This window comes from Pezoporus flaviventris, unplaced genomic scaffold (genome assembly GCF_033815535.1).
Source record: "Pezoporus flaviventris isolate CSIRO_AGI_PZ_B2104156 unplaced genomic scaffold, CSIRO_AGI_Pfla_v1 ptg000066l, whole genome shotgun sequence".
In the NCBI taxonomy this organism is placed as follows: Eukaryota; Metazoa; Chordata; class Aves; order Psittaciformes; family Psittacidae; genus Pezoporus; species Pezoporus flaviventris.
Window position 1 is genome coordinate 26,982,578 of NW_026892614.1, and position 12,907 is coordinate 26,995,484.

Sequence of the window (12,907 nt, forward strand, 5' to 3'; positions counted from 1 at the left end):
AGAAGGAATACGTGAAAACACACAAATATATTAGCAGAGCTTGATGTAAACCTCTGAACATGATGAACTTACTATCTGGATTTGTTATGCTTGCAGGTGGGCCCCTCTTCTGATATGTGATCTACAGGGAGCTGCTCTGAATCGTACGATGACAATGTTATCACTGCCACATCTCTGGGAACCAGTTATTCATAAGTATACGGTATGTGAATGTCTGCATCTTACATTAACCATTGCTTGTTGGAACAACGCAGAAACAATAATGTGAAGGTGCTAAAAGTCACTGAAGTAAATGTTAAGCCACATGTATAATCAGTTACACCGAGCTGTTCCAGCAGATGTTTATCTACTAGGCCTGGTCTATATGCAGAATAGTGAGCTGTTTTAACTTGAAAATGTATTTATTCACAGACACTGGTAGAAACATTCCACCATTATTTCCTTTGGATGAAGTTATACTGGTACAGTGGCGATATGTAGATATTCAGACTGTTACTCTTTTCCTCAAGCCGGGGGGGGGTGGTAACAGTAGCAGGAAGGTTCTGTACTTTGACTGTATTGCTGCACATAAAGCAGTACTATTTTTGCATTTAGAAAAGGTCTTTAATTGCTTTTCTCCTTCATTCCATTTTCAATTTCTGGTCAATCTAAATTAGATTAATTTCACACACCAGTGAATCCCTAAAGAAGTGTAAATTAACTCCATTTTACCAAACTCAGCCAGATGATGGCAGTTATTTCCTTGATGCTTAGCTTTACATCACCCACCATCTTTGACCAAGATTTCAATAGGAATTAAATCCATATATTGAGCCTTTTTTCCTCCTCCTGAATAAGGAATTGGAGACTGAAACCTAGATCTAGTGAAGGGAGGCTATTTAATTTCTGGGCTACAAGGCCAGAAACGTAAGGTCACTGTAGCTGGAATGTTTTTCTCTTCTACTGTTCTGGCTTGAAACTGTTAACACACTCAGGTCCTGTAAAACCATGAGCAAACTGGTTTTATGAGAGTGGTTACATCATTGTTTTATGTTCTGAAGCAGTTCATAGCACACCACATAACTGTTTGCATAGAGCATCTTCATCTGATTTATAGCCCCACTGCAGCTCCCACCGAAGCTGGTGGAAAAATGTTTCTTCTTGCTGATGGGAGTTGAATTGTACTGTATGTAACACCTGAGACTTTTGTTTAAGTAGGGTTCCCTGCATGGAATTTTTTCTTGCTAATCAACCACTTTGTAGAGATTAAGTGTTGCAGATACAAGTGTAAAACAGAATTACAAGGAAATGGATTCCTCAGATAAGCTAGAAGAGGATTCAATTATTGAAAATGCTCGTCTAGCTTCAGAAGTTATAAAGTGATGAGGAGACATGAGTGTTTGCCCCAAACATATATATCTGTTTAATGTGCTGTATTTATATATGTATTTGGAAGGCAATATTTGTTGTAAATGATTTGCTGCTACATCAGTGATGTGAGAGTTGGGAAAGGAAAATGAAAGTCTTACAGGGAGCAGAAAGGGAAAGGTCATGCTTTAGCGATCAATTCGGTGTGTTTTGGGAGGGTAGTTCACAACTCAGGTAACTTGTGTGCTAAATGGTGAGGAGGTTTCCAAATCTGGCTGGTCTCTGGGCTGGTTCAAAGAGAACCTCCTGCAGGCGATAATCTCCCACTGAAGTGAGCAAGCATTCATCCTGCTTTGCTGGGCTGGCCTGTGCAGCCACCCTCAGTAACTGCTGCTGGCCAAATACCATTAACAGTACCTTTTGTAGACTTCTCTGCGTTTGTTCCGATGTCTCCTCTATCCGTGTCTAAGCACCTTTTCAGGAAGGCTGTACAAACAATGATGATCTCTGTTGCTCATGTTCTTGTGAGTGGATGAATTTTTGAACATTCAGAATTGTTTTTGATACACATTTTTGTAAATAAGTAGGTTTGGTGTGCGCGTGAGCGCTGGTAATGGAAAGCTGGTTTGAAGAGTTTTGTGTTCGGCAGGGGCAGAGGTCTGGAAAGGACCCAGCAGGCCAGCTGGTCTGCCTTCCTGCCACCACAGCTATCTCGTCACAAAAAGCATGACTGCGTCTTGGTTGACATTTTCGCTTTTTGATGGAATGTGGCTTTTCGCCGGTGGAGGGGACCTGTCAGAGAGCCAAGCGCAGGTGGCAGGGAGAGGCGGTTGTTTGAGTGGTGACCCCTTGCAGCTCTCCGTGTTCCCTGGGCACAAAGAGCAAGCTGCCATCTCGCTGCCATGCTTTTAATGAGCTGTAGAGCAAGGGATAGTGTGTCTCACACTTTGTGAGGCTTCTTCTGATACACATTAATAACCTTCATGGATTTGCCATCTACCCAAATCAAAATGAAATTTCCTTTGACTGCTGAACGCAGGAGTGAGAGGAAAGCAAAGGTTTTTGTGTTTGTTTTTCCTTTTGGGTGTTATTTTAGTTTTCCTCTTTTGCCAGTTCTCATACAGCATTGCAAACATTTCAGGAAACTAATCTGCAGGAGCACCGCTCATAAAGGCTCGTCCTGCTGGAGGAGGAGGCTCTGCTTATTACAGAAAAGCTTCAGAGGCAGTCACAGCTGAAAAGATTACACGCTTCCACAGGAAATTAAATTTGATGTAATATAGTGAAAAAATGACAAAATGGAAAGGGCATATATAATATATTTGTGTTTATGAAGTGGTAGAAAAATGAAAATTTGAGAGCCAACAAAGTGCTTGTCCTTTGGATATGGATACAAAATTCCCAACAGTTGTTTAAAAATTTGGCTCTCCACTTTCCTCTGCCCTCTCTCGGTGCTGTTATCTCAGTGGGGAAAATCATTAACATCTTGTAAGATCATGTGAACTTTTGGGCATGTGAGATTATAAAATGTTTAAAACAAGTTTCAGAGCAGTCCTATGGAGTCTAGTTAGGTTGCATTCTTCAGGAGAAGGTGCATACGTGACACCAGACTGGGAATGAGAAGCAAGAGCTTCCTTCTTTGCTTTATCCTTCCACTTGGATGTGCAGTGCTGGCAGAGGAGGAGGCCTTGCTACCCTGTCTGCCTGCGCTCCTCTCCGAGGCACGGTGTGGTGCTTGCACTGGAAGTGGTGGGTGAAGTCCCATCCCTGCCCTAGCCACCAGCCTCTGGTGGCAGGTGCGGTCAGGCTGGGGACCCACTGGGGGCCATTCAGGTGACACACGTGCAGAAGAGATCTGTTTTATTCCGAGGTCCTTGCAGCTTGTCTGAGGTGCAAGGAGATGATGCGTCCCCTCTTCTTCTCCAGCTCAGGGTCAGCGTAGGCACTATGATGAGCTGGGCTTTCTCCCAGCCAGGTGCTTCATGGCAAAATATAGGTTTTCTTTCAAAGGGGACAATAATAACTTGCAGCGTTTTAATAATTTTTCCTATAAGATCTTGTTACCTGCAGTTGGAAAGAATAAGCAGGACTCAGGCAGATTTAACTTTATTAACCATCATAAATCCTTTCCCTTTTGACTGTAATCAGTCCCTGGAGTCCTTTTAATGCTCTTGACATTGCACTGGCCTTTCATCACAGCACAATATACATTTTCCTGTAACTAGAAAACTGATGGTGGGAGCCTTACGTAAACCTGGGGTAATGGATGCAGCAATGGGGATGTTCAACTGTCAGAGGGAGGAGGAGAGGGAGCTGATTCTGCCAGCGCAGCTTTTCCCTCTGCGGAGGGCAGGAGAGGGGACTTGAAGGCACAGGCGGCTGTGGGGTCTAGCGTGCACCCCCTAGTGCCTGGGGACAGGGACTGGCTGTTTTGCTTTGGTCCAGACAGATAGAGAGACAGTGGTGCTGTTCTGTCTTCTGCTGGTGAGTGGGGGGATGCCGGGGCCAAGCCCTGTCTCAGAAAGCCCGTCTGTGAGCAGCCCTCAACCCATGTCCCCAGGACAGTGAGCTGCCAGACCTCACTGGCAACCATCAGACTGACCCAGCCATTGGGAGCTGCTGGCCAGGAGGAGGTTGCTTGTGGCGCAGGGATCCTGCAAACCTGCTCTGATGGAGGTGAATGGATCTTTTCTGTGACAGGGACAGCACTAAAAGGAAGTAGTGTTACCAGGTGGTCGAGGGGCAGGCACCTAAGCAACAAACGCCACCTTCATAAAATAACTGCCTGGGTTATTGCTTCTCTGTCCAGCCTGCACACAAAATCCTCCGGAAAGCGAGAGGGGAATTCCCTGGTTGGTAGTCTGTCTGTCTCTCTGCTGTCCAGGAATTCATGGGATGGAGAAGGCATCCCAAGAATCTGCCCCCATATGCAGGGAAGCTAAATTCCCTCTTGTTTTTCCGTATACACAAGTCAGCAAGTTTCTTCAGCAAATGCTTTAATTTTAAGCTTAATACTATGCAAATATTTAACTTTGGACAAAAAAGCCTCAAGCTGGCTTCAGACCATGGAGTGGCTTCCAGCTGTTCCTGCAGGTACAGATCCAATGTTTACATACACGAATGAGTATTTGTTTATTTATTATGGTAATCTTTTTATAATGAACCTGGATATTTGTGTACCCTGGTATTGCTTTGAACATAAAAATCTCTGTATTTGCAATGTGTGTACAGCCATTTTCAGAAGCTTTGGCAAAAAACTCAGACCTGCTGAAAATAATCACTGTAGGCTGCATTTCTAGGTGATGGAGTTGTACCGACTAATGTTTTCTGTAACTGAAGTGTCTGGAGCTGTGCTCACCATCGAAAGCCCGTCAGCCTAGGTTATGTAAAAGAGGTGTGGAAAGATCCAGTGCCTGCTGCAGGAGCTTTACACTGTAATTTGTTTGGACGAATGGGTATAAAATCATATTCAGAAGGAGTGTCAAGAGCGTTAGTAATAAAGATTGTAACTAGGTTTCAAAAATCAGCTGGAGTGCTATCTTGATATATAATACTTTGCTGTATCAACATATATTTCATATATGTATGTGTTCTCCAGCCCTCATCTCAGCTGCTGCATGCCTGCAAACAGCCACTTATTAAAAAGGAAAAGTCCATAGTCTTGTGGACCTTCTAGAATGTCCTCAGTATGTGAGCTGTTGACTTCATAAAGATGAGAATAGCTATGTCAAATGTGTTCCATTTGCATGTGGCAAGATGGAAAAAGCAAACTCTCTGTGAGGACGAGCAGACAAGAAAGACACCGAGTGCCTTAAATACTAAAGGAGTTAATGCTATGCAGTGATTTTGCTTCTGTTATAGGAAGTGTAAGAACAGTATGCTTCCTGGCGTACATCTCCATCTAAACTGCAAAGGTTTCAATTCCATGGCAACACGAAGAGCCCAATTGTGCTGAAGGTGTATGTATTAATGCATTCAGAGTGAGGGGTTGGGAGTGAGCTGGGAAAAAATAAAACATGCCAAATGTTTCCCATTTATGTATTTATATACAAAGTAAAGCCTTTGTTCATAGAAAATCAGAACTGATATGAATACACCTCTGCACCCCCCTAATTCTTCCTGATTCTTTTTTACATGTTTTCTTCTCAGGCAAAAAGCAAACGAAGAGGCTGGGTTTGGTTGTTTTTTTTTATTTTTTATTCTATTTTATAGGACTGTGAGTGCAGCAGCACTTGAATGTTGCAAGAGGAATGCTATTAATTCCTGAGACTGTTGTATATATCCCTGGAGAGAATGACTGGAGGGGGAGTATTTTTTCCAAGATGTACTGCTTAACAGAGCGGAGAGAAGCAGAGTTTGAGGGGTTTTACTATTACTGTTTTCCTTAATCTTTTTGATCTGCCTTCTTTCTGCCTTTCTCAAAATCCACCTCAAGTTTCCCCCACCTCTCATGGCTGAGGAGCAGGAAACAAGACTGAGCTCTGTTTCCTGACATCCAAAGAAATACAAAAGTACAAGGAAACAGTGTATTTTGTTTTGCCAGCTGACTGGGATTCTCAGACCTGCACTGGGAAGGCACCTGCTCCCAGGCAGGGCAGGAGTCACCCCCTGGGCAATTGGCCTGGGAATAACCAAGAGCTGATCATTATATGAATTTTATTTGATCTGCTTGGTTGACTGTGTGAATGTAGGATGGGAGATTGTGACAAATGTATTTTGCTCTGGGTGAAGAACTGCCTAAGGTGAAGTTCAGTGTCAACACTGGTTCTGCCAGCTGTGCTGATGGGGAGATGAATTGCAGATTTCCAAAGTTTAAAGTCAGACTGGGCAGTGGGGGAACCTCCAGATGTTGGTATTTCTGAGGCTAACAGCAGTGCTAATCTGGTATAGTAAAGCTGACAGAAACTGGCAAGTTGAGCTGGATTTACAGCTGCTCTGCGTTGCTGAAACAGGCAAAGGAGCCAGAATATATCAGTGGATCTGGCCTATAGATTTCAGCAAGGTTTCTCTGTTTAACTGGGAGAGAATATAGCTCTGCAGTTGGAAGTTGGTCAACTGCTCTCTTGCTGTGCCAGAAGGAATAAAATTCGTCTCTCTCTCTTATCTGTATCCTTTTCTTTTTTCTTTTTTTGACTAGCAACAGGATTTTTATTTTTTTTTCCCTTGAAAACAAGACTTGCTTTCATTGAAGTGGGAATCCTAACTTTGAGATTCTAGCTGGGGGAGATTTGTCCCTGTTCAGGAGACCAGTGCAACATGGGTAAATCTTTTCTAAGGAAATAAATGGAATTGAAATGATTAAATGACCCTGTCTTGGTATTCCACAAAGGGGTGGGTTTCACCCTCAAGGCAGCAGAACTGCAAAGAAAAAAGGTGTCATTTTTAATCAGCTACTTTCTGAGGGTGAGCAGCTCTGGTAAGCCTGAGCCACTTGCTAATGCTGCATTTGACGCTCTCCCAAATTCGTTGCCATTGTGGCTTCTAGTTTCTGCATATCCCCCAGAACAAAAAAACAGACATAGCTCATTAAATACTAGCATATGCTTCCCAAATTATGTGGCATCTTCATTTTCCTGACTTTTGACAAAGGGACTGTGCATACAACCCTGAATGAAGTGTAATACGGAGAGATGAAGAATTCCTCTGTAGGTGTTCCGACCTGGCATAACCCTCCAAACAGGAGAGTTGCTCTTTGCCAGCACCTTCCCAGTGGAGTACCTCATTCAGCTTGGCAGGAAGGATGAAGAGAAAGCACAAAGAGGAGCATCAAAGAAAGAAGGAGGAGAGAAATCAAGGACAGGAAGAGTGAGGAAACAGAGCAAAGGCAGAAGGGCGAGCAGAGAAACAACAGGGGGCTGGGAAGAGCACAACACAGGAAAGAGATGATGCTCTGGTCCCTATGAGAGAAAAGTTGTTTTTCAGATGTAGTGTAGACCAAAAAAAAAAAAAGTAAGGGCAGAGAATTAAAATACATGAAGTGGGAAAGGAGGATATCACAGTGATGAGGGAGTGGGAATGCTATTGACATGAATAGAAAAATACAGAAAGCACACAGATTAATTTCATACACTGGTCCATCCGGTTTTGAACAGCAGCTGCCAAGTTTATAGCATCAAAAGCTTGTGACTTTCTCCATGTGGAGATTTTGAGAGCCAGTGGGGAGCAGTTGGGGTGCATTGTGAGGCTGCTGCAGGTACCAGAGTGGGTGGTTGGAGGCAGAGATTTTCTGTGCACTTTGACTGGAAGCCTACAGCCAGTATGAATATACCTGAGGAAAACTGCTCATCCTGCATTTGAAGACTGGCAGTTAGGAAAATGTGTCTAGTTCTCTCCAAGGGTATCTGAGGAAGGGCTGTTGCAATTCCAGCTGAAATAAGGGCTCCCTCTAGATCGCTCTTCTTCCGCTTGCTCAAGCTATCTAGGCTACCAGAAATAAACAGCTGAATGGAAATTTTAGTTCTGGCTGTGAAAAGTAGCTTTTGAATGAATGCTACATCAAATAATGAAAGTCTTCTTTCCGCCTCCTCTCCACCTACCTTGCTCCTAAACGTTAACATTGCATGTCACTTGAGCTAAGTTCAGTGTCAGACTCACCAGATACTGCTGAAAAAAACACCCCTCTTTTGTGGCAAGCTGGAGATGATGAGAGGCTTGTGGTGTTTTCCTTTTCAATCTCTGCTTCGCTGGGAGCAGCTGCTGAGGCTGCGTGAAGCTGTCTCCTTCCCACTCTCCTAAACTTGACTCCTAAAAATGCTTCTTCCTCAATGGCTTTGCTACTTCTCTGAAGGAGGCATGGCTTGGCCTACTTTGGGCAGTCATTTGTTAGGGAATGTCTTCTCAGATTGTGGTGACTTCGGCACGACAGGAGGCTGAAGAAGATTGCTATGGAACAAGTCATGGGCACTGCTAGCTGATGCCATCTGTGCCATTTGGAAATCATTACTTAAGCATGAAAGAGAAGAAAAGGATCAGGAACGATGAGATCTAAACCCTGCCCAAAGCCCCAAACCTCCAAATGATTTCTGGCATTTCTGCTTCTTGTTTTCTACACATTTGAGCTATACTTGTGTTGTATTTTTAAACTTTACTCCAAAATTGAATGGGTGAGAAATACCGTTTCTCTAAAACAGGTTGTTTTGTGGGAAGTGGCACCAGTATGTGTTCTCCCTGGACTTCTCACCCACCTCCTTCATGTCACTGCCAGCACTCCCTAGGTGGCCGTGCAACACCTGAGAGCTAAGTGTGGGACATTGCTCTGGCTTTCCTCCTCAGAGGCAGCTACCAATTTTCTCTAGATTTGTGGCAATGTAAACAAGGAAATAGAGTGAAATTTGTTGTCTAAGAGGGAAGATACGAATGTGTGTAGAGGTGGAGAAATGTGCATTCCAATAGTGGAGAAGAAGAATGGTTCTCATGGTCATGTCTGGTATGTGGTAGTGGTATATGCAGTATGTGGTAGTATTTATGATAAATGTGAATGCTTTTATGGTAAAAGCATGGGGATCTGAGCTTACCTAATACTAATTTTTCCTCCCATAAAGAAAACAAGAGGCGAAGTGGCACAAGAAGGAAATGGTGAAAACAAACCTTTTGACAGTGAGCAGAGTCTCACTGCCATTGGTGGAGTAAGTAGGGATGCTCATTTATTGCACTAATGTTATGCAGAGATGTGCTGATACTTGCTTATTTTGATTAGCACTGAGAAACAGAAGCAAAAAATTGAATGTGGCTTTGGGATGCTGTAGTACAAGGCTGAATCACCTGAAATCAAAGCCCATTCGAGGTCAAAATATGATGCATGATGTTTGTCTAACCCCAGATTTCTCAACCTGTATCTGAATTTATTTCTCAGCTGTTAGAGAAAAATCACCCTTTTCACAGATCCTGTGTGAGTAGGCATTTCTGCACTACAGGAGTTTTTTTTCTCTTCCTTGCCTTGGTGTCCAGTCCAGCAATGAGGAATCAGATTTGACCCTCAGTGTTTGTTTCAGGCCCTGTGAGTTCTTTTGCAGCAGTAAAACAATTATATTTGGTAGACGCACTAGTTGTTTGCTAATTTGTTTATAATCAGTTTTCCAAGAGGTTGCTTTGATGTGGGAGGAACTGAATTCTTTGGGTGCAAATGCTCGTTGCTGACTCTCTTCTTAGTCATTAAGAGGTGTTTTTCACATTAAGGCGCCTTTACTTTTAAGGGAAAATGTCAAGCATCTTCTGATACCAGACATATGAAATGTGTGGTTGCCTAAACAGAAACCGTTTGCTAAGCAGCAGCATGTGAAGGAAGGAACAGCTAAGACCAGCCCAAGCCTTTGTTGACCTACCAGGGAGAGGCCAAACAGCCCCCTGTCTCTTCTGGCTGCGCTGCTGCTTGCAGCCCAGACGACCTGAGACCCCATGGGTGCTGGTTGCTGCTACCGACCTACATCCCTGCTGATATGCCTCTATGCTGAAGATGTCACCATTCTTTTAAAAAGAAAAAAGAAGAAAAGTAGAAAAAAAGTGTCGTCTTTTTTTTTTTTTTTTAATTCCCTTGCCACCTTTTTATATTTTCCCACTGCAGCTCTTTTAAGGCTCCCTGCCTCTGCAGTTCTTGCCTTTGTATAGATTATTTTTGGAAACTGGGGAACCAGGAGGAGGGATGAAATTTAGGGGAGTTAACTGCAGTAGAAGTAGAAAGCTCTTTCCCTTGGTGTGCTCTTTCATCCCTCTCCTTTCTTCTCATGACCTCCATGGTCTGATCCCCATTTCATTGCTTGTTCCAGGGCAAACCATAGCCGTTGCTCTTTGTGCGCAGTGAGTGATCTCTTACAGCACGGAAGAATGCCAGTTTTGCAGGCTGTACTCACTGCTTCTTCCCTACAGTGGACATAGTTTCTCTTCTCTTTTCTGGGTCAGCCAGTTGGCCAAGAAGTGGTAGGTGGTCAAGTGGAGTTTTGAGAGCTGTGACATACTGGTAGCACTTCAGAGGTTAAGTGCCTTACGGTAAGTTATATGCAGAGAAGAATGCATTTCCTCTTATTTTCTCAGTGGGGCAGCCCCATCAAGGTAGTTGGCTCTTTCTTGAAACCTTGGCATGGTTTTGCATCAGAAATGTTGCATGCAAAGTTACCAAACTTTGCAAGAAAAAACAATTTTTTTTAGAAGACTGGAAGACAGTGGCTGAAGCCTGACCTAGCGGTGAGACTTGGAGCTCACCTTTTGGCTCTGGGACATGGGGTATGTGTTGGTGAGCCTGGATCCTCGAACCATCTGAGCTCTTCTGCATGGAGATGGTCACTTTGCATCATGCATTTTGAATGCAAAAATGTAAGGCGGAATTTTCTGTGAAGGAGCACCCAAAAAGCTGCTTTTTTTCTGTGTAGGTTTTCTAAAATCACCAGTGCATAGAAAGACATTGACCATGCAGTAGGTCAGGCTGCCCTTTTGATAACTAAGGCAGTATTCGGATAATTGAGATTCCTGTCATTGCCTGTGAAAATTTGCTGATGTTTACACTTCTGTCAAGCACTGAAGTCACACCATAATATTTATTGTGGGATCTTGCAATGGATTTTAAAATAGATCAATATCAGAGCACAAAGTGAGAATTTTCCTCATTTTTTCTATGGCTATGAAAATGCCTAAATTGCAGTATAGTGCAGTAAATGTTAAACATTAAAAGCTGGTTTTGTGTGTACTGATCAGAGTAGATTGGTAGAGCATGAAGTAAGTTGATTTTGGTTGGTAAAGGTGATAGGAGTATGGTGGAAATCAAAGCGGAGGAGGATTGTAGACTCAAAGCATCTTTGAAGTTTGGGTTTGGGTCAGCAACATAACAAGAAGCAATAAACCTAACTTAAAAAAAAAGCCATGAGGCAGATGATTCAGTACAAGAAACTCCACAACTGATGGAAGAAATCAGCCAAATATAGAGGGAATGAAATCAAGAGAACATGAAGTACTGTCTTGAAACTACCATGCTATGGCAGAGATCAATTAAAATGTGCAGAGTGGTTCTGCAAAATGTTCACTGTAGGGAAATCGCTGTTTCCCGTAGATTCTAGGAAGGAGTGCTGGCACACTGCCGGCAGGGATTTGTTTTCACCCAGCCCTGGTGCTTGTGGCTGGCACTCAATGAAATCTTCCAGGGTAAATTATTTATTTAATTAAGAATGGCCACAGTTGCACTGAGAGACTGGCAGCACAGCAGCAGGAAATCTGTTAGAGATTAAGTCTCACTTCTTGCAGATAGCCTGCTTACGTATACTATGAATAATCAAAATCATAAACAAGTGTACGTTGGCAGTTTCATTTAAGCTTATTCACAGCAGTTCATAATACTGAATGCAGTGGTATAGTCCTTCTAGTTTCTTAATTAACTAGCCCAGAGGCTTGTGCAGCAAGCTAAGACATCAGATTGTTGCTATCTGAACTTTCGAACTTTTCATAAGGAAAGGAGACGTCAGTAAGAGGAGAGTCAAATTTACAAGTGCGTAAGCATGAACAACCGAAAAACTTTCATTTCAGTAGGCATTCCATAGAAGTGAAGAGAGAAGTCCCCCTCTTATGCCAACTAGGCAACATAATGCTTTCTTCTTGGTTTAACATATTCCAGAGGTAACAGTTATAGCTGTGGTTTGAGGGAGTCCCAGAAAGACAGGAATTTGAGTATAACTAATGAATCTGTCACGTGAGGAGAAATCCCTGGAGTGTCTCTACCACATTCCATATTGTTCTAAGTATTGCTTTTTTGTTGTTTTTTTTTAAGGTGAGGCAATGTGATTTAGTAATTGTGCTTTTATCAATAAATCAGATTTTGAAGAATTCAGTCTGAGTTTAATCCTTGCTTTCTTTCCATGTTTGTTGAGTATTAAGAAAAACAGTCTTGCAAGAGGAAAAGGAAAGCACTCGGGGATTTAAGCTGTGCAGTTTGGTGTTAAGGAAGAACATTGGCAAAGGTTTTGAAATATACCAGAAATGCGCAGTTTTTAAACATTGGACTTTTTGGGTTTTGGAACTGCTGAATAAGCAAATCATCACAGAGCTAAATTCACCTTCCAGGGGCAAGTTCCCCTTTCTGGGGGGGCCAGCAAGCAGGCTGCCAGCAGCTAAGGTGGGGCTCTTTCCTTTGCATGGGGTGGTTTTGAACTTCCGTGCTCTTCCACCTGCACTTCCTCTCCCATCCTGCTGGCTGCCTCATGGTTCTTGCTGAAGCTGTTGGCAGCAATGTCTGAAACACCCCTCCACTTTGACAGGTTGGCTTTTCTGCCTCCAGTGCTGCCAAAACTTGGAATGAGTGAATGGTTGGGATTTGAGGAAGGGTTTCCCACTCTCCTGGCTCTGGCTTCATGTGCTGGAAGGGCTGCTCTTGCTACCTGTCCTCTGCAGCCATCTGCCTGAGCCCATGCTAGGCTTGTTTGGCAGCTTGCTTGGGCTGGCTGAGGGTTTTTGTTGGGTTAGCACCTTAGACTGGTTCCTCATGGACACAGACAAACTCTAGAGCTGGCTCCTGAGTGTGATACGCCACACCTGAGCTTGGAGGAGGTGGTCCTTGAATACTGATAAGCTTTCTTGGGCGCCT

General features: G+C 43.3%; 1 protein-coding gene across 4 annotated transcripts in view; it reads left to right on the plus strand.

The window, feature by feature from the left end:
- The first annotated feature begins 96 nt into the window (after nt 1-96).
- The window catches only part of HIVEP2 (HIVEP zinc finger 2), a 104,703-nt gene continuing 91,892 nt past the window's right edge, over nt 97-12,907 (plus strand). For all 4 annotated transcript variants that reach the window (XM_061471684.1, XM_061471688.1, XM_061471687.1 and 1 more), the window contains exon 1: nt 97-202. The gene's annotated coding sequence lies outside the window, so the exon portion shown is untranslated. The remainder of the gene's footprint in view (nt 203-12,907) is intronic.